This window comes from Pongo pygmaeus, chromosome 2 (genome assembly GCF_028885625.2).
Source record: "Pongo pygmaeus isolate AG05252 chromosome 2, NHGRI_mPonPyg2-v2.0_pri, whole genome shotgun sequence".
Lineage (NCBI taxonomy): Eukaryota > Metazoa > Chordata > Mammalia > Primates > Hominidae > Pongo > Pongo pygmaeus.
The window spans coordinates 206,880,329-206,903,111 of NC_085930.1; positions in this window are offsets into that span (position 1 = coordinate 206,880,329).

Genomic DNA, 22,783 nt, shown 5'->3' on the forward strand with positions numbered 1-22,783 from the left:
TGGTAGAAGACAACATAGGTCACAGCCTGTGCAAGGAAGAACAGTGGGAGAAAAGGCTAAAGAGGTAGGTTGGTGTCAGTTTGAGGACTTTGGAATAAAAGGGAAGAAAATGGTTGTTGAAGAGTATGAAGCTTATTGTCTTAGCCATGTAGTCTTTGAACAATTTTTTTTACCACGTAATAAACATTGTGCTTTAAGAAGCCTAAAATGCTTCAGATATACCAAAGGGAGGAGATGGGTAGTCTAGGCCTCATTAAAAGGCTTCCATCTCAGGTGGGTACCCAACCACCTTATACTTCCTTGACCCCTTTTCACAGGCCTGTATGCTGATTATAAGCCAGACGTTTTGTGCAAAGATTTTAGTGTCTAGCTATATTTAAATGCTGTGTTTTATCACTTAACCCTCAAAGTTCCCTCCTCTCCTGCCCTTGACGTGGCCACTCTGAAAGGAGTCCCTCTCCCCAGGATCCAACAGTGTTCTCCCAGCAGGGGGCAGCAGCAGCACACGTCAGGTGCCCAGGGTAGGGTGAGGTGCTATGGGGTGCCCTGTGGGGAGGAACTTGCATGAGGAAACACATAGAATGGAAAAAGTAAACTAGTTCCTCAGTCCCACTTCAGAGTCAAACCCACACCTGTGGTGAGTTGAGCCACAAATATGTTTTCTCCAAAGCTGGCAGCCTTTTATTTTGGAAGGAGGAAGATGCACTCAACACTATTGAGGACCTGGCTTTTTTTCTTTGCTTTTTCCTAATTTCTTATCCTCTGCTTTGGCCATAAATGTTCTAGTTTCTCTCACTCTTCTCTTTCCCTTCCTTCATGTCCAACATTTTCCCATTTTTTTCCCAATGGTCAGGTGTATAGGTCTGGCCAAATAATCACCTTCTAGTAATAAGAATATTTCTGGAAATAAGAAACACAGCATAAGGGAAGGGAAAAGCTGGTTGGCTCCCCCAGTTCCTCACCTACTCCAGAGGCATCACACTGATCTCCAAGACTATCATCACCCGGAAGGCAAAGGCCTCTCACAATTTCTTACACATCTCTGTGTTCCCCACTGACTTGCTAGACTGGATGAGAACATAGACACCCACCTGCAATCTGGTCTATAGCTTTGTCCACACCTGCATGGCATGTGGAGAAGGAATGCCTGGGGGTAGGACCTAGGGGGCTGGGGATCAAAACACTGTAATGAGGGGTAGTTTTGCAGAAATCCCCAAAAATGTGATCCTAGGACCTTCTCACTGCTTCTCCCTGAAATCCACTGTTACAACGCCCTTATACTATCTCGGCATCCCGGTATACCGCTAGAGAGGCAGCATGGTAACTGTGTGACCTCTAACCTAGTCCCACCAGGCCCAAGGTGACAAACATGTACATGGGAGTTTATCATCTTGGGCATGGTCGAACTAGGTTAGAGGTCACATAGTTAATTTTGGGCAAGTCACTTGCCTTCTCTGGGCCTCAGTTTTCTTTTCTTTTTTTTTTTTTTTTTTGAGACAGAGTCTCGCTCTGTTGCCCAGGCTGGAGTGCAGTGGCGCTATCTCGGCTCACTGCAAGCTCCACCTCCCGGGTTCATGCCATTCTCCTGCCTCAGCCTCCTGAGTAGCTGGGACTACAGGCGCCCGCCATCATGCCTGGCTAAGTTTTTTGTATTTCTAGTAGAGACGGGGTTTCACTGTGTTAGCCAGGATGGTCTCGATCTCCTGACCTCGTGATCCACCCGCCTCGGCCTCCCCAAGTGCTGGGATTACAGGCGTGAGCCACCGCACCCGGCCCTCAGTTTTCTTATCTATAAATGGGTATTAATAATGCCTTTCATAAATACCTCACAGAGGACGGGTGCAGTGGCTCACGCCTATAATCCCAGCACTTTGGGAGGCCAAGGCTGGAGGATTGCTTGAGGCTAGGAGTTTGAGACCAGCCTGGGCAACACAGTAAGACCCCATCTCCACAAAAAATAAGAATTAGCTGGGCATAGTGGTGCATGCCTGTAATCCCAGCTACTTGGGAGGCTGAGGCAGGAGGATCCCTTGAGGCCAGAAGGTGGAGGCTGCAGTGAGCTGTGATCGCGTCACTGCACTCTAGTATGGTGACAGAGTGAGACCTTGTCTCTAAAATATAATAAAAATAAATACCTCACAGAACTGAGATACTCAAGTAAGATAATGTGAAAAGTTTGCATGTATGGTGGAGTGTTTTTAAAACATTATTTATCATTACTAGCTCTTTTTCAAGAGCACTTTGGCCCTTGTCTCATGGGCATGTTGCTTGAATTTCAGCCAGAGAATTAGGTGTTGGGACAAGTTGGCTTAAAAAACATCTTTTAAAATTTATTTTAATTTATTTTTAGAGATATGGTCTCTCTACGCTGCCCAGGCTGGTCTTGAATTCCTGGCCTCAAGCCATCCTCCTTGCCTCGGCCTCCCAAAGTGCTGGGATTACAGGCATGAGCCACCAGGCCAGGCCAAAAATTTGTTATTTTTAATTATTACGGATACGCAATAGTTGTACATCTTTCAAATTGAACTCTTGAGGGGTCCAGGGCCATTGAGAGGAAAGACAGCACAGAGCCAGGTGGATTTATTTCCAGGGATTTGGCTCCTAGCCCCTTGTCAGGGAAGGTGGCTTCTTTCTTTCCCAGGGGCCAGGAGAGACTAATAGGGAGATGTATCTCTAGAATCCCAGGTCTGAATGAGACTGCCAATGGGTCACTGGTTTTAGGTGTTTTTTTTTGTTTGTTTTTGTTTTTTTTTTTGCCCCTCAGGTAAGGCTACATTGAAACCACACTAAAGGGATCAGAAAGAATATAGCATATAGTCTGTCTGTTAAATGTTTCCAAGGAGATTCTATATTCTTTCCTGGTAATTCAGGACTAAGTATGTTTTACAGTGAGTTCTTCTTTTTAGCCCTTTTAGCTGCAATTGAGGGTTGGAAATGCTTTGAGGGTAGTCTATTCATCTTTATATCCCGTCCAAACCCAGCACAAACGGGCCCCAGGGTCCCGTCTGTTGACCTGAACTGCATTGTTCTGCTCTCCCTGGAGCTAGGAAATATGCTGGTCACTGTTTTTTGTTGGCTTTAAATACAGTATTTGCAAAGTTCAAAACAAACCTTATGATCATTTGGCTTGTGGCTTCTCTCCTAAATCTCCCTCCTTTTAGAATGGCCAGAATGGCAGGAGGACGTGCCAAGACTGAGCTTCTGTTTCTGTTCAAGGACAGTCCCCGCGATGGCTTCGTTTGAACTGCCCTCCCTTTTCTTATCAAACGAAATCAGGCACCACAGGAAATTGGCTTCTCCAGATTGTAGGAGACTCAGGAAGCAGCGCCACAAAGCAGGGTCCAGGGAGGGAAGGCAGAGATGAGAGGAACAGCTCGAGTCCCAGCTCGGTCAGTGCCTGGCCCCGGCCTCGCTTTCTGCCTCTCTGTCTCGTTCTTACCATCTCTAGCCTCACCTACCCTTCTTCTGGGTCCTGGCGTCTGAGGCTGAAAGGCGCTGTAGAAGTCTCCAAGGCCAGCCTCCCTCCCCACTCAGTCACTCCCAACAAGCCTTCCAGCCTGTGCTTGACCCTTCCAGGGATGGAAATTTTACTGCTTCCCCTAAGAAACCAGCTCTGTTTTGCCTTTTATCCATCTGAAACCTCCCTCCTCCAGTGTTCTTCCACTGGCATCACTTTTCCTTGGGACAGCCTTTTCCATATCTGAGTCTCCAGGCTAAGCCCCCCCGGGGAGTTCTCTTGGTAGAGGAATGAGTTTCTCAGAAACTCAACCAGAGGGAGTCAGGAAGGGGTCTAAGCAGGAAGGAAAAGGTGAGAACAATGGCACTCGTGGGCCCTTTCCTTGCCAAGGAGTTATGTGTGGTGGCTTTAACTTGATGTTTAGAACAACCTCAATGTGCTTTTCTTCTCCTGCATGACTAGTGCCTTATGGGAAGAGTGTCTTCTCTTTTAGCTCACTTCATTAATTTTTTATGAAATATTTAAATACATATATAAAGGTATCATGACATTCCACTCTTAAATACTTCAGTATGTATCTTTAAGACATAAGAATATTGGCCGGGCGCGGTGGCTCACGCCTGGAATCCCAGCACTTTGGGAGGCCAAGGTGGGTGGATCACCTGAGGTCAGGAGTTCAAAACCAGCCTGGCCAAGATGGTGAAACCGCATCTCTACTAAAAATACAAAAATTAGCCAGGCGTGTTGGTGGGTAACTCCAATCCCAGCTATTCCAGAGGCTGAGACAGGTGAATCACTTGAACCCGGGAGGCAGAGGTTGCAGTGAGCCAAGATCACACCATTGCACTCCAGTGGGGGTGACAGAGCAAGACTTTGTCTCGAAAAAAAAAAAAAGAATATTTTTCTGCATAGCCAAAATCAAAATATAACACCCAACAAAATTAACTATAACTTCCTAACATTATTTAATACTTAATCCACAAAATTTCCCCAGTTGATTCCAAAATGTCCTTTACTGCTGTTTTGTTCAAACCAGGATCCAATCCAGGACCACACATTTCATCTGGTTGTTATGGAACTTAGGGCTCTTTTATAGATGACGCTGATAAATAGAAGGAAGCTTCCTTGTTAAAGTGCTCTCTTTTTAAAAATTCATATCAGGGCCTGGTGCGGTGGCTCATGCCTGTAATCCCAGCACTTTGGGAGGCCGAGGTGGGCGGATCACCAGAGGTCAAGAATTCAAGCCCAGCCTGGGCAACGTGGTAAAACCCTGTCTCGACTAAAAATACAAAAATTAGCCGAGCATGGTGTTGCACACTTGTAATCCCAGCTACTTGAGAGACTGAGGCAGGAGAATGGCTTGAACCCAGGAGGCGGAGGTTGCGGAGAGCTGAGACTATGCTGCTGTTCTCCAGCCTGGGCAACAGAGTGAGACTCCATCTCAAAATAAAATAAAATAAAATAAAATAAAATAAAATAAAATAAAATAAGTAATCAGGCTGGGCACAGTGGTTCACTCCTGCAATCCCAGCACTTTGGGAGGCTGAGGGGGCAGATCGCTTGAGGCCAGGAGTTTGAGACCAGCCTGGGCAACCTCGTCTCCTCAAAAAATACAAAAATTAGCTGAGTGAGGTGGCGCATGCCTGTGGTTCCAGCTACTCGAGAGGCTGAGGTGGGAGGATCCTTTGAGTCCAGGAGGCAGTGGTTTCAGCAAGCTGAGATCACGCCACTGCACTCTAGCCTGCGCCACAGAACCAAACCATCTAAAAAAAAAAAAAAAGAAAGAAAAAAGAAAAACCAAACCAAACAAAATACATATCATATATCATCAACATAACTCATTATGCCATTATTATATCATCCGTATAGTTCACATTACACATCACATGACAGTTGTACCACTCAGACACCATGAACCTTCTACTTGAGAGAGTTAAATTCAAGAATAATTTTTTTGGCCAGGTGCGGTGTCTCATGTCTGTAATCCCAGCACTTTGGGAGGCTGAGGCAGGCGGATCACCCAAGGTCAGGAGTTCGAGACCAGCCTGGCCAACATGGTCAAACCCCATCTCTACTAAAAATACAAAAATTAGCTGGATGTGGTAGCCCGCGCCTATAATCCCAGCTACTTGGGAGGCTGAGGCAGGAGAATTGCTTGAGCCCAGAAGGCAGAGGTGGCAGTGAGCCGAGATCATGCCACTGCACTCCAACCTGGGCGACAGAGCAAGACTCTGTCTCAAAAAAATAAGATTAAAAAAAATAAAAAAGGATAAATTTTACCAGACTCCATCTCAAAAAAAAAAAAAATTTTTTTTTCTTTTTTTTTTTTTGAGATGGAGTCTGGCTCTGTCACCCAGGCTGGAGTGCTGTGGTGCAATCTTGGCTCACTGCAACCTCCACCTCCCAGGCTCAAGTGATTCTCCTACCTCAGCTTCCAAAGTAGCTGGGACTACAGGCGCATGCCACCACGTCCAGCTAATTTTCGTATTTTTAGTAGGGACGGGGTTTCACCATATTGGGCAGGCTGGTCTCAAACTCCAGACCTTATGATCCACCTGCCTTGGCCTCCCAAAGTGCTGGGATTACAGGTGTGAGCCATAGTGCCCAACCAAGAATAATTTTTTTCAAGAAGTATTCAGTCTATAGAGTCCCAGTAACAGAGGTAATAAACATGCACAAGGTAGTATTTCAAATTCATGAATTTGTTCAGCTTGGGAGCAATGGGAATTTAGCTTTTTCTTTTATCTTTTATGTTTTTTTTTTTGAGATGGAGTCTTGCTCTGTTGCCCAGGCTGGAGTGCAATGGCACAATCTCGGCTCACTGCAACCTCCGCCTCCTGGATTCAAGCGATTCTCCTGCCTCAGCCTCCCGAGTAGCTGGGATTACAGGTGCCCACCACCATGCCTGGCTAATTTTTGTATTTTTAGTAGAGACGGGGTTTCACCATGTTGGTCAGGCTGGTTTCAGACTCCTGACCTCTAGTGATCTGCCCACCTTGGCCTCCCAAAGTGCTGGGATTACGGCGTGAGCCACCGCGCCCAGTCTAGCTTTTTCATATTTATTTATTTATTTATTTATTTATTTATTTATTTATTTATTTTTTCAGAATAACCTGAAATTTATTCTAGTTATATTGGAAAAAAGAAAATCCTCAATCACTATCCACATCATACAACATACCAATTCTGACTGAAATGCCGACCTACATTTTTTTTTTTAGACTGATGGGGTACACGTGAATGTTTGTTACATGGTTTTTTGTTTGTTTGTTTGTTTTGAGACAGAGTCTCGCTCTGTTGCCCAGGGTGGAGTGCAGTAGCACGATCTCAGCTCATTGCAACCTCCACCTCCTGGGTTCAAGTGATTCTCCTGCCTCAGCCTCCTAAGTAGCTGGGACTACTACTCCTAAGTAGCTGGGACTACAGGCACCTGCCACCAGGCCTGGCTAATTTTTGTATTTTTTTAGTAAAGTCAGGGTTTCATCATGTTGGTCAGGCTGGTCTTGAACTACTGACCTCAAGTGATCCTCCCACCTTGGCCTCCCAAAGTGCTGGGATTCCAGGTTTGGGCCACCGCGCCTGGCCACATGGGTTATATCGCATTATGGTGGGGACTGGGCTTCTGGTGTACCCATCACCCAACAGTGCACATTGTACCTAATAGGTAATGTTTTGCCCCTTACCCCTCCCACCCTCCCCCCTTTGGAGTCCCAGTGTCTATTGTTTCCATCTTCATGTCCATGTGTGCCCATTGTTTAGTTCCCACTTAGAAGTAAGAACATGCAGTGTTGGAGTTTCTGTTTCTGAGTTAGTTCACCTAGGATAATGGCATCCAGCTCCACCCATGTTGCTGCAAAGGACATAATTTCATTTTTTTTTTTTTTTGAGACAGAGTCACTCTGTCACCTAGACTGAAGTGAAGTGGTGCAATCTCAACTCACTGCAACCTCCGTCTCCTGGGTTCAAGCGATTCTCCTGCCTCAGCCTCCTGAGCAGCTGGGATTACAGGTGCGCACCTCCATGCCCGGCTAATTTTTGTGTTTTCAGGTGAGACGGGGTTTCGCCATGTTGGCCAGGCTGGTCTCAAACTGCTGGCCTCAAGTGATCCACCTGCCTCAGCCTCCCAAAGTGCTGGGATTACAGGCGTGAGCCACCGCGCCCGGCCACATTTCATTCATTTTTATGGCTGCAGTTACAGTGTTCTAGCTGGTTCTTCTGTGTCCTTTATTTCCTATAAATGATAAATGAGATGTTAACATTTGATTTAATTCAAGTTAAACACTTTTAGCAAGGATATATCCTAAGTGCTGCTGGGTGCTTCATGCGCACCACGGTGGAAGACATATTCTGGTTGTTCTCCCATCAGTGATGCAAAGGTTAACCCCTGCATTAGTGCTAACAGTGTGACCCCCGATTGTGACCCCTTGATTGTGTTTCTTTTCTTCTCGTGTGACGAAAGAGAAGTCTGCATGGTTGCTGTTGCATCACACAAATGTCAGGTGATGTTTATTTTATTTTATTTATTTTTTTTGAGACAGAGTTTTGCTCTTGTTGCCCAGGCTGGAGTGCAGTGGCGCAATCTCGGCTCACCGCAACCTCCGCCTCCTTGGTTCAAGCGATTCTCCTGCCTCAGCCTCCCAAGTAGCTGGGATGACAGGCATGCACCACCACCACGCCTGGCTAATTTTTTTTTTTTTTTTGGATTTTTAGTAGAGATGGGGTTTCTCCATGTTGGTCAGGCTGGTCTCGAGCTCCCAACCTCAGGTGATCCGCCCACCTCGGCCTCCCAAAGTGCCGGAATTACAGGCGTGAGTCACCGCACTCGGCCAAGTGATGTTTATTTAAAAGTCACAATTGGTCAGAAAAAGAAAAGGCAGATATGTTAGGATTCTCAAGGACATGTATATAGAGAAAGAGATGTTTTTAAGGAATTGGTTCACATAGATTATGGAGGTGGGCTAGTCCAAAATCTGCAGCGTGAGCTAGCAGGCTGGAGAACCTCCTCTTCCTCCAGGGAACAGTCTTTTTGTTTCAGGCCTTCAGCAGACTGGATGAGGCCCACTCGCATTATAGAGGGTAATCTGCTTTGCTTAAAGTCCACTGATTTAAATGTTAATCTTATCCAAAAATATCCTCACGAAGACATCCGGAATAATGTTTAACCACATACTGCTCTGAAAAGTCAATGGGTTCATTTTTTTTCTATTAAAAAACCCCACCACATATCTGGGCATTGTGGCCCAGCTAAGCTGACATGTAAAATTAAGATATCTCTCAGCAGCGCTGAGAGAGATGGAGTTTCTGTCTCTGCTACTGTGTTCTGTTCTTGTGTAAATAATGTAACACTTAGGGCCTCAGTTTTCCTCTCTGTAAAACAAAGGGTTTGGACTAAAAGATCTCTAAGTTCCCTTCCAGTTTTAAATTTCTTTTAAAAATTGTGGTAGGACGGGCATAGTGGCTCGCGCCTATAATCCCAGCAATTTGGGAGGCCGAGGCAGGCAGATTGCTTGAGGTCAGGAGTTCGAGACCAGCCTGGCCAACATCGTAAAACCCCATCTCTACTAAAAACAAAAATTAGCTGGGTGTGGTGGTGGGCACCTGTAATCCCAGCTACTCAGGAGGCTGAAGCAGGAGAATCGCTTGAACCCGGGAGGCGGGGGTTGCAGTGAGCCGAGATCACGCCATTGCACTGCAGCCTGGGCGACAAGAGTGAAACTCTGTCTCCAAAAAAAAAAAAAAAATCGTGGTAAAATACATATAACAAAAAATTACCGTCTTAACCATTTGTAACAGTACAATTCAACAGTGTTAAGCGTATCCCCACTGTTGTTCAACCAATCTCCAGGAGTTTTTCATCTTTCAGAATGAACTCTCCATCCACTAAACATTATTTCTCCCTCTCCACAGCCCCTGGCTGCTTTCAATGCTTTTGGGTATATTCCCATAAGTAGAATTGCTGGGTTCTGTGGTAATTCTTATTTTAAGTTTTTAGGGAGCTATCACACTGTTTTCTATACTGGCAGTACCATTTTACATTCCCACCAACAGTGCACAGGACTTCCAGGTTCTCTGCGTCTTTTCTAACACTTGTTGTTTTCAGGTTTGTGTGTATGGCTTTTTGTTTTCGTTTTTTTTTGAGATGGAGTCTCCCTCTATCACCAGGCTGGAGTGCAGTGGCGTGATCTCGGCTCACTGCAACCTCCGCCTCCCGGGTTCAAGTGATCCTCCTGCCTCAGCCTCCTGAGTAGCTGGGACTACAGGCGCCCGCCACCACCCTCTGTTGATTGCATCCTTTAATGCACGTAAACTTCTTTAAGCCTATGAAATTTGCGGTTGCAACTCTTCCTCCCATCTGTGGCCCATGGCTGCAGGCTGAGGACCTTAACCTCTCTGTCCTAAATGAATGGTATGCCTGCCCTCCTATCTCTTTGATGATACGTATTTCAGAATAGAACTCTAAGTTCTTATTGCTGGAATCAACTTTGGAAATCTTGTCCAACCCCATTTTACTCATGGACAAACAAGGCCCTTTGTGAGCAACAGAGCTGGATCTAAAGCGTGAGCTTCTCTCTCCATCCAGTGCTCTCTGCACTGTGATGCAACTCGACAAGTCGACTGGTCGTTTTAATGAACTCCTCAGGAAACACAAGCAATTACAGGAAAAGACAACCAGGCTATTAAGAGGGAATTTTATTCTATTGAAACTCTGTTATGGGGAAACGTGTGTGTTTGTTATAGGTAATCTATTTACATTTTCAAAAACCTTTTTACTTTCTAAAAGCAACTACACATATTCTAGGACTGCGAGTGCTGTTTTCTGGTAAATGGGGAGTTGCTTAGAAACCAGGAATGAGGGATGGAGACCAATGGTCTTCTGTGGATGAAGTATAAACAGTAGCTCTTCTAAGGAATCAGTACTAACCTTGGAAAGAAGATGAGCATAATTTTTCTCTGTACAACCTCTACCCCTCTTCTGATGAAAGCACCTGCTTTTCTTTAGGGCCTACTCCATCAACAGGAGCCCATGTCGTTTGGGTGGAGCTTCAGGAATCGGCATATGAGTCAGTCCAGAAAAATCGGCACATCCCACCCGCCAACCACAGTGACTGATTGCAGAAGAGGCACTTGACCCCAGGTCACACCAAGGGGGTTCCATCCTGGGACTTTTGCTGCACTGTTTTGAAAGAGGCCCTCTTTCCCCTGGTATTGCTAAACTAGCAGGCCATGGGCCTGAAACTGCCAGAACACACCCTTCATGCCACCCGGGTAGAGTTGGGGGAGAGCAGGGCTGAGAGCTGGAGACACAGATTCCTGAAAGCATTGTTTGAGCGCGTGGATCCAGTCTTGCCTTATGTCAGACTTTTTAGTAACATGAGCCGATCAATTCCTCTGCTACACCGGTTTGAGTTGGGTTTCTATCACTAGTGATTAAAAGAGTCCTCATTAGTCCAGATTGTACTTCAAGTTGCTTGCATACATTATCTGGAAGAGAGTATAAAAATAATAGGCTATAAATAGTGAGACTAATATTAAGTTCTTTTAGGTAATAAAAAGTCAAACTGATGGGAATAGGTCTGTGGGGAAATTGTGTGAAACTATGTTAACAGTAAGAAAAGTGACTAGGTTTTGGTGTAAGTAAATGGCTGGTCACACATTCGGGAAATAATAATTTAAATTCTATTTCTAGTATGACAAGTTGCAAGGCAAAGAATAAGTCATTAAGGGCTCTTTAAGAACATATGGTGCAAAGATGCTACTGCACCATAACATATTAGAAAAGTATAATAGAAGTAAAACAGGTAACATGTTGTGATGAATGGTGAAAACGTGTAAAAACAAACAAACAAACAAAAAAAACAAGTGGCCAGATGCGGTGGCTCACGCCTGTAATCCCAGCACTTTAGGAGGTCGAGGTGGGCAGATCACTCGAGGTCAGGAGTTCGAGACCAGCCTGAGCCAACATGTGAAACCCCATCTCTACTTAAAAAAAGAGAAAAAAAAAAATTAGCCGGGCGTGGTGGCAGACGCCTGTAATCCCAGCTACTCGGGAGGCTGAGGCAGGAGAATCGCTTGAATTCGGGAGGCGGAGGTTGCAGTGAGCCAAGATCACACCACTGCACTCCAGCCTGGGCAACACAGCAAGGATCTGTCTCAACACAACACAAAACAAACAAACAAAACCAACAGGTAACATTCATCCCACTGTTGCATAGAATCACAACAGGCCGGATGTATTCCGTCTGAGCTTCCAGATCCACTGTCCACCCTCTCTCACCCCTGCTCTCCGCTCAGCAGACCTGTGTCCTTTGTCTTCTAGCTGGGGTCCCTAACAGGGATCCGCATCAGGGAGGGGAGAGTGGTCGTGTGTTTGTTCCCCTGGTTTCCTCCTGCGGGGCTTCCTCGGGGAGCTGCTTCCCTAGATCAGGGGTCACAGGGCTTCTCCAGGAGCCTCTCCAGGTGCTTGTGGACTCTCGCCTTTTGGGATCTGATCATCATTGCCTCCCCCAGACCCAGGGATAGTAACAGCCCTTTGGGGCAAGTCCTGGGCTCCCGCATTGCCGTGACCACCCTGGGTACTAGTACCTTTATTAAACCCTCCTCAAACTGCCTGACTTGCAGGTGCCAACTCTTTCCTATGATATGACATAATATATCATAACGCACGTTCTTTTTCTTTTTTTTGCGACGGAGTTTTGCTCTGTCGCCCAGGCTGGAGTGCAGTGGCTCAATCTCAGCTGCTCACTGCAACCTCCGCCTCCCGGGTTCAAGCGATTCTCCTGCCTCAGCCTCCCTAGTAGCTGGGATTACAGGCGTGCACCACCACGCCAGGCTAATTTTTGTGTTTTTAGTAGAGATGGGGTTTTGCCATGTTGGCCAGGTTGGTCTCAAACTCTTGACCTCAGGTGATCCACCTGCCTTGGCCTCCCAAAGTGCCAGGATTACAGGCGTGAGCCACTGCGCCTGGCCGTGCAACACACATTCTATGTCCACATTTGGAAAATTACCTTTGATTGTGAGTGTTCAGCCTCAAGAAAACAGCAAGGCAGGCAAAGTCTAAAGGAGGGGAAGTGAAGGGATCAAGAGCTGGGAGTGTGAGCTAGAACAGTCATATCGGGACCGATTAAATGTGATGCCTGGGCTTACAGTCTTCATATGAATAACTTATAGGTTTGATTATAGACTAGAATATTAGTATAGGGAGCACATCTTAAACTTGGAGATATGCTTTAAATAAATAAAATGGAGTATTACCTCATGCAGAAGGTTGTACACTCACAAAATTCATTACTCTAAGAGGCAGTACAATTTGAAAGTAAAAATCAATTCCAAAATGGATTAAATACACAAATGAAGGAGTTTTAAGTCACCCAGGGAAACTTGAATTTTGAGGTTAATATCAAGATGTGAGGGGGTAAATGGACTAGAGCTGATCTGGAAATTTTTATGTTTAATAATAAATGAAATTTTGAACATAAATAAAACTTAGGTTAGCTTTTCATTTTCCAACTTAGTTGGCCCTTCTGAAAACATTCACCTTATATAATATATTTACCTCTTTCATTTGAATTCTGAACTACTATCTGCTGCCCTCTCAGGACGTTTTAACCTGGAATCCATGGATTCAAGGGGTCTATGGATAGAATTGTATTTCAATGTAGTCTATTTCTTCTCCTTGAGTATGTATTTCATTTTCTACATTTAAAAACATGATTCTGAGGCGTCCACAGGAGTTGCCAGAGTACCAGAGGGTTGTGTGGCAAGTGAAGTTTAAGATTCCCTTGTAGGCCAGGTGTGGTGGCTCACGCCTGTAATCCCAGCACTTTGGGAGGCCGAGGAGGGCGAATCACGAGGTCAGGAGTTCGAGACCAGCCTGGCCAACATGGTGAAACCCCGTCTCTACTAAAAATACAAAAATTAGCCAGGTGTGGTGGCGGGCTCCTGTAATCACAGCTACTCGGGAGGCTGAGGCAGGAGAACTGCTTGAACCCAGGAGGCGGAGGTTGCAGTGAGCCGAGATCACGCCACTACACTCCAGCCTGGGTGACAGAGCAAGACTCCATCTCAAAAAAAACAAAGATTCCCTTGTAGACCAAACCAGCTGTCTGGGTTTCCCAGGGTGTAACAGAGAAGGGCGCTGCCTTGCTTCACAATTCTTGTAAGGATCCTGGTTACCAGGACACTTCCCAGCCTTTGGAGAGACAGGGATCTCTCTCCACTTTGGTGTGGATGCAGAAGCACAGAGACTAGAGTTGAGGCAGAAACGAGTAAGAAGCTCTCCCAGCCCAGGGCCTGTTTGGGAAGGAGGAAGCTGAGCTGCCAGGGCCATCTTCCAGGCCCAGCACGGGCGGCACCTCCCTTCCTGATTGCTGCCAACATAGACTCTCTCTGCAGTTCCACTCTCTGATCCCATCCTGCACGACTGGATGCACTTTTGGACCAAGCACTGAGACAAAACTGAATTTAAAAATTTAAATTAGGCCGGGTGCTGTGGCTCACGCCTGTCATCCTAGCACTTTGGGAGGCCAAGGCGGGCAGATCACCTGAGGTTGGGAGTTTGAGACCAGCCTGGCCAACATGGAGAAGCCCCATCTCTACTAAAAATACAAAATTAGCCGGGCATGGTGTTGCATGACTGCAATCCCAGATACTCAGGAGGCTAAGGCAGGAGGCAGGAGAATCGCTTGACTCGGGAGGCGGAGGTTGCAGTGGGCTGAGATGGTGCCACTGCACTCCAGGCTGGGCAACAAGAGCAAAACTCCATCTCAAAAAAAAAAAAAAAAAAAAAAATTAGCTGGGCGTGGTGGTGCATGCCTGTAATCCCAGATACTTGGGAGGCTGAGGCAGGAGAATCACTTGAACCCGGGAGGCGGAGGTTGCAGTGAGCCGAGATGGCACCATTGCACTCCAGCCTGGGCAACAAGATTGAAATTCTGTCTCAAAAAAAAAAAAAAATTAGCGGGGTGTTGTGGTAGCATGCATCTGTAATCCCAGCTACTCAGGAGGCTGAGGCAGAAGAATTGCTTCAACCCAGGAGGCAGAGATTGCAGTGAGCTGAGATCATGCCACCACACTCTAGCCTGACAAAGAGAAACTTCGTCTCAAAAAAAAAAAAAAATTAAATGAAAAAGAACTGATCCTAGTGAAAAATATTTCAGTTAAATAAAAATAGACAAAAAAGGAAATGTTTCAAATGAGTGTCATGGAAAGATGACCAAAGAATTCAACTGACTTTGTGAGTTTGTTCCAGAAAATATGTTCTTTAGAACAAAACGTTCTTTAGTTCCCTACAGGGACTCCTAGTGACCACTGCCATCTCATTAATAAGTGACTTTGATTCTTGGCCTCAGTAAACAAAATGGCTTGAGGCGTGTGGAACTGAGTGTCTTTACTCTTGAAAATTGTACTAAATGCTTGTCTCCAGAGGTTTAGCCCTTAGACAATGCGTGGAGGGAAATTATTTGTGAAACTCCCCACTCTCTGGAAAATCATTTGTTCTGGTCAGATTCCTGGAATTCGTATATAGATACTAGGGTATCTCATAACTGGGGTCTCTCACAATTTTTTCTGCCACTTTGGGTTAACTTTTCCTCTGGGCATGTCAGGTCTAAGAATGCTCCCTTTGACAGAGAAAAACAGAAGCAAAATACACATTGAGGAGTTCTGCTTTCTCTTGTCACCCACCGACATGACGACATTGACCGCAAACAGCGTATCCCCTTTTTTGCTTTGAATATGACTTTATGAAGCCCTTGTACGGGCCTCAATTCACGTGGGGCTTTCACTTTCTCAGAAGCACGCTGCCATTTGTTCCATCTTACGTTCCTCTGCGGGCGAAAGCACCCTCTGTTCAGCTCAGGCTCACCTTCTCCTACAATCACATAACAATCATCTGCAACCTTAGGGTTTCTTTAAGCCCCGTCCTCCTTTTTCGCTGAATTGAGATTTCACAGGCACAGTGAATGTTCTTAGCAAATACTCAATTCTCGAGCATCTTTCCAAAGTCTCAAGCCATGGTATGTTCTTTTAATTGGTAAAATCTAGGGACCATGTCTAACTGGGCCCTGCCATTTCTCTTGCTATTATATACTGGAAGAAGACACAGTTGCTTTCTCCCAAGCTTCCTGTCATTTTCACTCTGCCAACCAATTCCTCCTTTTGGCCAAATTTAGTTCAGAGTGGCAGTTCCCCTTACTACTTCCTCCACTCTCTGGAAGATGAAATTGTCAGCATGCAATAATAATAGCTGAAATCTACTGAGTTCTTTCTGTGCCAAAGGCACCTTTACAATAGGAAGCGGAGGCACAGAGATGCTAAGTATCTTGCTCAAGTTCATCCATCTGGCAGGTGGCGGGGTGTGGGCATTCGAGCCAGGGTCTGACTCCAGAGCCCAAGTTCTGTTTCTTGCTCTACGTGCCTGTCGAAGACTCTGATTTCAGCTGGATAGACTTTCAGCAGGTCCGAGGATGTCAAGGTCTCCCATCAGCATCTCCCTACCTTGGGGTCACCTTTGTGATAGGGAGGGTTCTGTGGTCTCTTTCCTGAGTCTGGTTGTGGGAGCTGGGTAACTCCCAATGCAGTGGACAGAGATACCTCTCTGGTATCTCTCCTTGTCTTCCACCCTCAGCCTTCTATCCCTGTGACCTACGACCCCGCACCCCCTCCGCTCCTCATAGGGCTTTTCTTGGTTACTTCCAGGATGTCTTCGTGTTCTCCCCGGATGATTCGTGCAGACAGGTTTTCTCAAACACCTTCGTTTCTTCCTTGATTGTAGACGTGGCTGGCAGGAGGATAATGGTGGCCCCACCTGTGGATCATCTTACACTGATTGTAGACGTGGCTGGCAGGAGGATAATGGTGGCCCCACCTGTGGACCATCTTACACTCATTGTAGACGTGGCTGGCAGGAGGATAATGGTGGCCCCGCGTCTGAGACTGGTGGTGGGTTCCCAAGTGGAGTAGTTCTTCTTTGTGGATCCCTCTCTAAACCATGGCTTGAGACGTTGGAAAGAGAGTTCTGCTCTTTTCCCCCCTAAATTTAAATAAGTTTTGGGAATGCCACATTTTCTGAGTTACTTAAGTAATCTCACTTTAACTAAACTGCTTTCCCTTCCATAGTCATTGAGAATACATCTCACTTTGCCTCACATAATAAAACCCTGCAATCACCATTAGAACAATAAACACGGAGTTCTTAATATGCGCCAGGTGCTGTGTCTAAGGGTTTACAGGATTGATTTGTTTCATTTTTCACAACAATTCTATGAAGTAGGTTCTATTATTATCACCATTTTACAGACGTGGAAATGGAGGCACACAGAGGCCACACCACTACTGAACAGGGCGTTTTTGCTCATAGAACAAAGTCTATGTGAATCTGTTTCTTTTACAAATTTTCTATTAATAATTTTCAGCCAATTCATCTGATCAAGAGGACCCTAGATTGAAAGAAGTATCATTTCATTGAAATGATTTCAAATTTAGGCCGGGTGTGGTGGCTCACGCCTGTAATCCCAGCACTTTGGGAGGCTGAGGCAGCGGATCATCAGGTCAGGAGTTTGAGACCAGCCTGACCAACATGGTGAAACCTTGTCTCTGCTAAAAATATAAAAATTAGCTGGGTGTGGTGGTGGGCACCTGTAATCCCAGCTACTTGGGAGGCTGAGGCAGGAGAATCGCTTGAACCCGGGAGACAGAGGTTGCAGTGAGGCAAGATCACGCCACTGCACTCCAGCCTGGGGGACAGAGTGAGACTCTGTCTCAAAAAAGAAAAAAAAAAAGGAAAGAAAGATTTCAAATTTAGTATTATCAAATTTCACCTATAGGCCACCATATACTTAGACTCTATTAGCTTCTGGTCAGTAATTTAAATTATCATGTTTGTTATTATAATTATGTAGAATTGTAATTTCAGAATAGCTTAAATAGTAATTTGACCCAAACTGCAAATATTCTTCTCACATAACCGACTGTAAGTCAATTCTATCAATTTCTTATTTTTAAGTTTGGTTTGAGATTACTTCACCTATAAACATTTATTGTCTATTAACGTTTCTGCTAATATTTTGAGCATGTTGCAAATAAAGTTTTTTCTATCTTGTTATGCAGTTTTGGCTAACATTTAACTCCTATGCTTTTAGGCATTTCCAGACCTAACTTACCCTAAAGTATAGCCCACCAGGAAACATCATCTCAGAATATCAGACACTACTGCCTCTGTAAATAATTCCATTACTCTGTCACTCAAGTGACTCAGTTCCCACTAGGGTAATAGACTGTCATTTTTGACTTTTGCCAATTGAATTGCAGCTCTGGTTTCCCTGGGAGCCCGGCAGCTTTGCACATAGCTGTGGGTAATGCAGCGGGTTACTCTGGCAAGACTTGCTGTCATTGCTTTCTGCTAATTCCAGTAAAAAACTTATTTTACCTTTCCAAATCCCAGTACCTCTTTTCTTCCCCTGTCTCTCCTCCTTTTCTCTTCACCTTTCTCAACTTGGAGGGGTTTAGTTTGCATTTTTTTTTCCCACTTGGAGAATGAGTCAGGGTTTTTTTGTTTGTTTGTTTTGTTTTTGTTTATTTTTTATTTTTATTTTTTGACGGAGTCTTGCTCTGTCGTCAGACTGGAGTGCAGTGGCACGATCTCAGCTCTCTGCAACCTCTGCCTCCCGGGTTCAAGCAATTCTCTTGCCTCGGCCTCGCAAGTAGCTGGGACTACAGGCGCGGGCCACCATGCCCAACTAATTTTTGTATTTTTAGTAGGGACAGGGTTTCACCATGTTGGCCAGGATGGTCTCGATCTATTGACCTCGTGATCCGCCCGCCTCGGCCTCCCAAAGTGCTGGCATTACAGGTGTGAGCCACCGCGCCCGGCCCATGAGTCAGAGTTTTTAACTGCAAACAACAGAAACTGATTCTGATTCACATGAGCAGGAAAGGAATTGATAGGAAGGATAGTGCGTAAATGTCAGTGTGAAGGCTGGAGACGCAGGTGAGCAAATGGCAGCAGCAGGGGAGGTGGGCAGCTGCACCCACAGCCATGGTCATGCCAGGGGACGGCCTGGTTGGAAGGCTGCATCACTGTGACTGTCTGGGACATCAGAGGCTGTGGCTGCCACCCCTGGAGTGGGGCAGCTTCCTCACATACTTGCTCCATGCCCAGGCTTCTTAGCACACATTCAGATGGTTGAGCCCAGATCATGCAAACAAATTCTAATTTCCAAGGGATAGGCCTCTGTTTCCAAATAACACCATGCAAGAAAAGGCTCCTCTTAGCTGTAAAGAGGTTCAGATGCTGAGCACCCGTCAAACGCAACCCCTGCAAATATTGACTATTATAGATTCCAGCTCTAGGGACATCGCCCTTTTATCCTCAAACAGAAGAAGACAGTCATTTCTGCTCTCAAAGGGATGAGTACACCTTTCTCCTTAACAAGGAATAGCAACTTCCTGCAGTTTTCTGATATTTAACAATATCTAATTACTTTATATATTTAAATTATATAATTTTAAAATATTTATGTTATTCTTAATATAATTATATTTAATACATTATGCTAATATGCTATATAATTTATAAATATAGTAGAATACATTTTATATATTAATGATCTCCCTAGTAATCATCTCCAACATAGGATTAAGGATAATTGTGGTGATTTTTAAATTTTGTTTTGTTTTTGAGACAGGGTCTCGCTTTGTCACCCAGTCTTGAGTGCAGTGGCGCAATCTTGGCTCACAGCAGCCTCGACCTTCTGGGCGCAAATGATTCTTTCGCCTCAGCCTCCTGAGTAGCTGGGATGACAGGCGTGTGCCACCACGCCTGGCTAATTCTTTTGCATTTTGTATTTTTGTAGAGATGAGGTTTCACCATGTTGCCTAGGCTGGTCTCAATCTCTTGAGCTCAAGTGATCCACCCACTTCAGCCTCCCAAAGTACTGGGATTACAGGCATGGGCCACCGTGCCCGGCCCAGATTATTTATTTTATATTTTTTATTTTATTTTATTTTATTTTATTTATTTATTTTTTTTTGAGACAGAGTCTCGCTCTGTTGCCAGGCTGGAGTGCAGTGGTGTGATCTCGGCTCACTGCAACCTCCGCCTCCTGGGTTCACGCCATTCTCCTGCTTCAGCCTCCTGAGTAGCTGGGACTACAGGTGTCCACTGCCATGCCCGGCTAAACTTTTTTTGTATTTTTAGTGGAGACGGGATTTCACCATGTTGGCCAGAATGGTCTTGATCTCTTGACCTTGTGATTCACCCGCCTCGGCCTCCCAAAGTGCTGGGATTACAGGTGTGAGCCACCGTGCCTGGCCGATAATTGTATTTTAAATAAGAAACCTAAAGCTTAAAAATCCTCAAAATATAACACTTAAAAACAATTATACAGATATTAAAGGAATAGTTCAATAGCAGTGAAATATTTTTAATTTGAGAAGCCAAATACATATTCATTAATCACTCTAGCGCTACAAAGAGAAACTGCACAATTTCAAAACAGTATGGTCAAAATACGATGTCATTCTGTTTAACTAGCTTTAAGATGTTGCTAGGTGCTCCAGTGTTCTATCTAATTTAGACTATAATAGGAAAACACATGTTTTACATAAATGTATTTTCCAAATAACTGGAGAGTATCAGTTTAAGCACTAATCTTTTTTATTCTGATTTTCAAAAAATGTTAAACAAATCACACTTCACGGGGATTACAGATGTGAGCCGCCACACTTCCCTTTCTTGTATACTGAGTCTATGTTAATCTATTCTTTTTTTCTGGCGTGATCTCGGCTCATTTGCAACCTCCGCCTCCCAGGTTCAAGTGATTCTCCTGTCTCAGCCACCTGAGTAGCTGGGATTACAAGCACGCACCACCACACCCAACTAATTTTGTATTTTTAGTAGAAACAGGGTTTCACCATGTTGGTCAGGCTGGTCTCGAACTCCTGACCTCAGGTGATCTGCCTGCCTCGGCCTCCCAAAGTGCTGGGATTACAGGCATGAGCCACAGTGCCCAGTGGTTTATTTTTATATAACAGCTTTATTGAGATATAACTCATCTACCATATAATTTACACATTTAATGTGTACGAGGCAATTTCTTTTAGCATATTCACATAGTCATGAAACCATCACCACAATTTTAGAACATTTTCGTAACCTCAAAAGGAAACCCCATACCCATTACCAGTCACTCCCATTTTCCCCCAAACCCCCAGACCTAGGTAACCACTAATCTTTCTCTCCCTACAGATTTGCCTTCTCTGGACAATTCATATCAATGAAATCATGTAACATGTGATCATTTGTGACTGACTTTTTTCACTTAGCATAATGTTTTCAAAGTTTGTCCCTGTCGTAGCATGTATCATTGCTTTATTCTCTTCTATGTCTGAAGAATGCTCCACTGCATGGCCGGGCCCAGTGGCTCACGCCAGTATTCCCAGCACTTTGGGAGGCTGAGGCAGGTGGATCGCTTGAGCTCAGGAGTTCAAGACCAGCCTGGGCAGAAACCCCATCTCTACCAAAAATACAAAAAATTAGTCGGGTGTGGTGGCAGGCACCTGTGGTCCCAGCTATTGGGGAGGCTGAGGTGGGAGGATCGCTTGAGCCCAGGAAGAGGTTGTAGTGAGCTGAGATAGCGCCATTGAACTCCAGCCTGGGTGACAGAAAGAGACCCCATCAAAAAAAAAAAAAAAAAAGAAGAAAGAAAGAAAGAAGGAAAGAAAAAGAAAGAAAGAGAAAGAAAGAAAGAGAGAGAAAGAAAGAAAGAGAAAAAGAAATTCCACTGCATGGATATACTGTATCCACTCGTCAGTCAGTTGATGGACATTTGGGTTGTTTCCACTTCTTGGTAATCATGAATGATGCTGTTCTGAACATTCATGTTCAGGTGTTAGTATAGCATGTCTCAGGTGTTTGTATAGCATGTCTCAGGTGTTTGTATAGCATGTCTTCAGGTGTTTGTATAGCATGTCTCAGGTGTTTGTATAGCATGTCTCAGGTGTTTGTATAGCATGTCTCAGGTGTTTGTATAGCATGTCTTCAGGTGTTTGTATAGCATGTCTCAGGTGTTTGTATAGCATGTCTTCAGGTGTTTGTATAGCACGTCTTCAGGTGTTAGTATAGCATGTCTTCAGGTGTTGTTAGTATAGCATGTCTTCAGGTGTTGTTAGTATAGCATGTCTTCAGGTGATTGTATAGCATGTCTGTCTTCAGGTGTTTGTATAGCATGTCTTCAATTCTTTTAGGTCCCTAGGACTGGAATTTGTGAGCCACCTGATAACTCCATGCTTTTACCTTTTGAGGAGCTGCCAGACTCCTTTCCAAAGTTTCTGCACCATCTTACATTCCCACCAGCAGTGTATGAGGGTCCCAGTTTCTCCACATACTTCTTATTATTTGACCTTTTGATGCTAGGCATCCTAGTGCATATAAAGTGACATGTCATTGTAGTTTTTGTTTTTGGGGTTTTTTAAGACAGGGTTTCACTCCCGTCACCCAGGCTGGAGTGCAATGGCACAATCTCAGCTCACTGCAACCTCTGCCTCCCGGGTTCAAGTGAGTCTCCTGCCTCAGCCTCATGAGTAGCTGGGATTACAGGCACAGGCCACTGTGCCCGGCTCATTTTTGTATTTTTTGTAGAGACGGGGTTTCACCATGTTGGCCAGGCTGGGTTTGAACTCCTGGGCTCAAGCAATCCACCCGCCTCAGCCTCCCAAAGCACTGGGATTACAGGTGTGAGCCACAGCTCCTGGCCTCTCATTGCAGTTTTGATTTGCATTTCTCTGATGACAAATGATATCAAGCATCTTTTCACATGATTACTGGCCATTTGTATACCTTCTGTAGAAATGTGGTAACATCCTTTGCTGATTTTAAAATAGGGTTATTCGTTTATTATTGAGTTGAAAGAATTCCTTCTTTTGAGTGTCAGTGACTGAGGTTCGCTGTGACACAGAGGGGTTCTCCTGGAGAGCTATGGCACACACTCCATATTAAAAGGCAACATGATGCTGTCAGGAATAACACAAAAGCAATTATAGAAACATGTTAGTACATATTTATGCATCTTTTTTCTTACTCTCTCTTTGCTATCTATTCTCACAGCTCTAAATATGAATTATTTCTCTAGGTAGAGGCCAAGCATGAGTCGGCTTCTCCCAAGAATGAGTTGCCTGGGCTTTGAGACAGTTTACTGCCGTATTTTGGGTAATTGTAGTTGCCAGGAGTCTGATTTCTGAGGGCATTAGGTGCCATTTGCCATAAGTGGAGATAGTAGGTTGAATAGGATGGGACTAATTGGGGCCAGTTTTGAGGAGGTGAATCTTTAG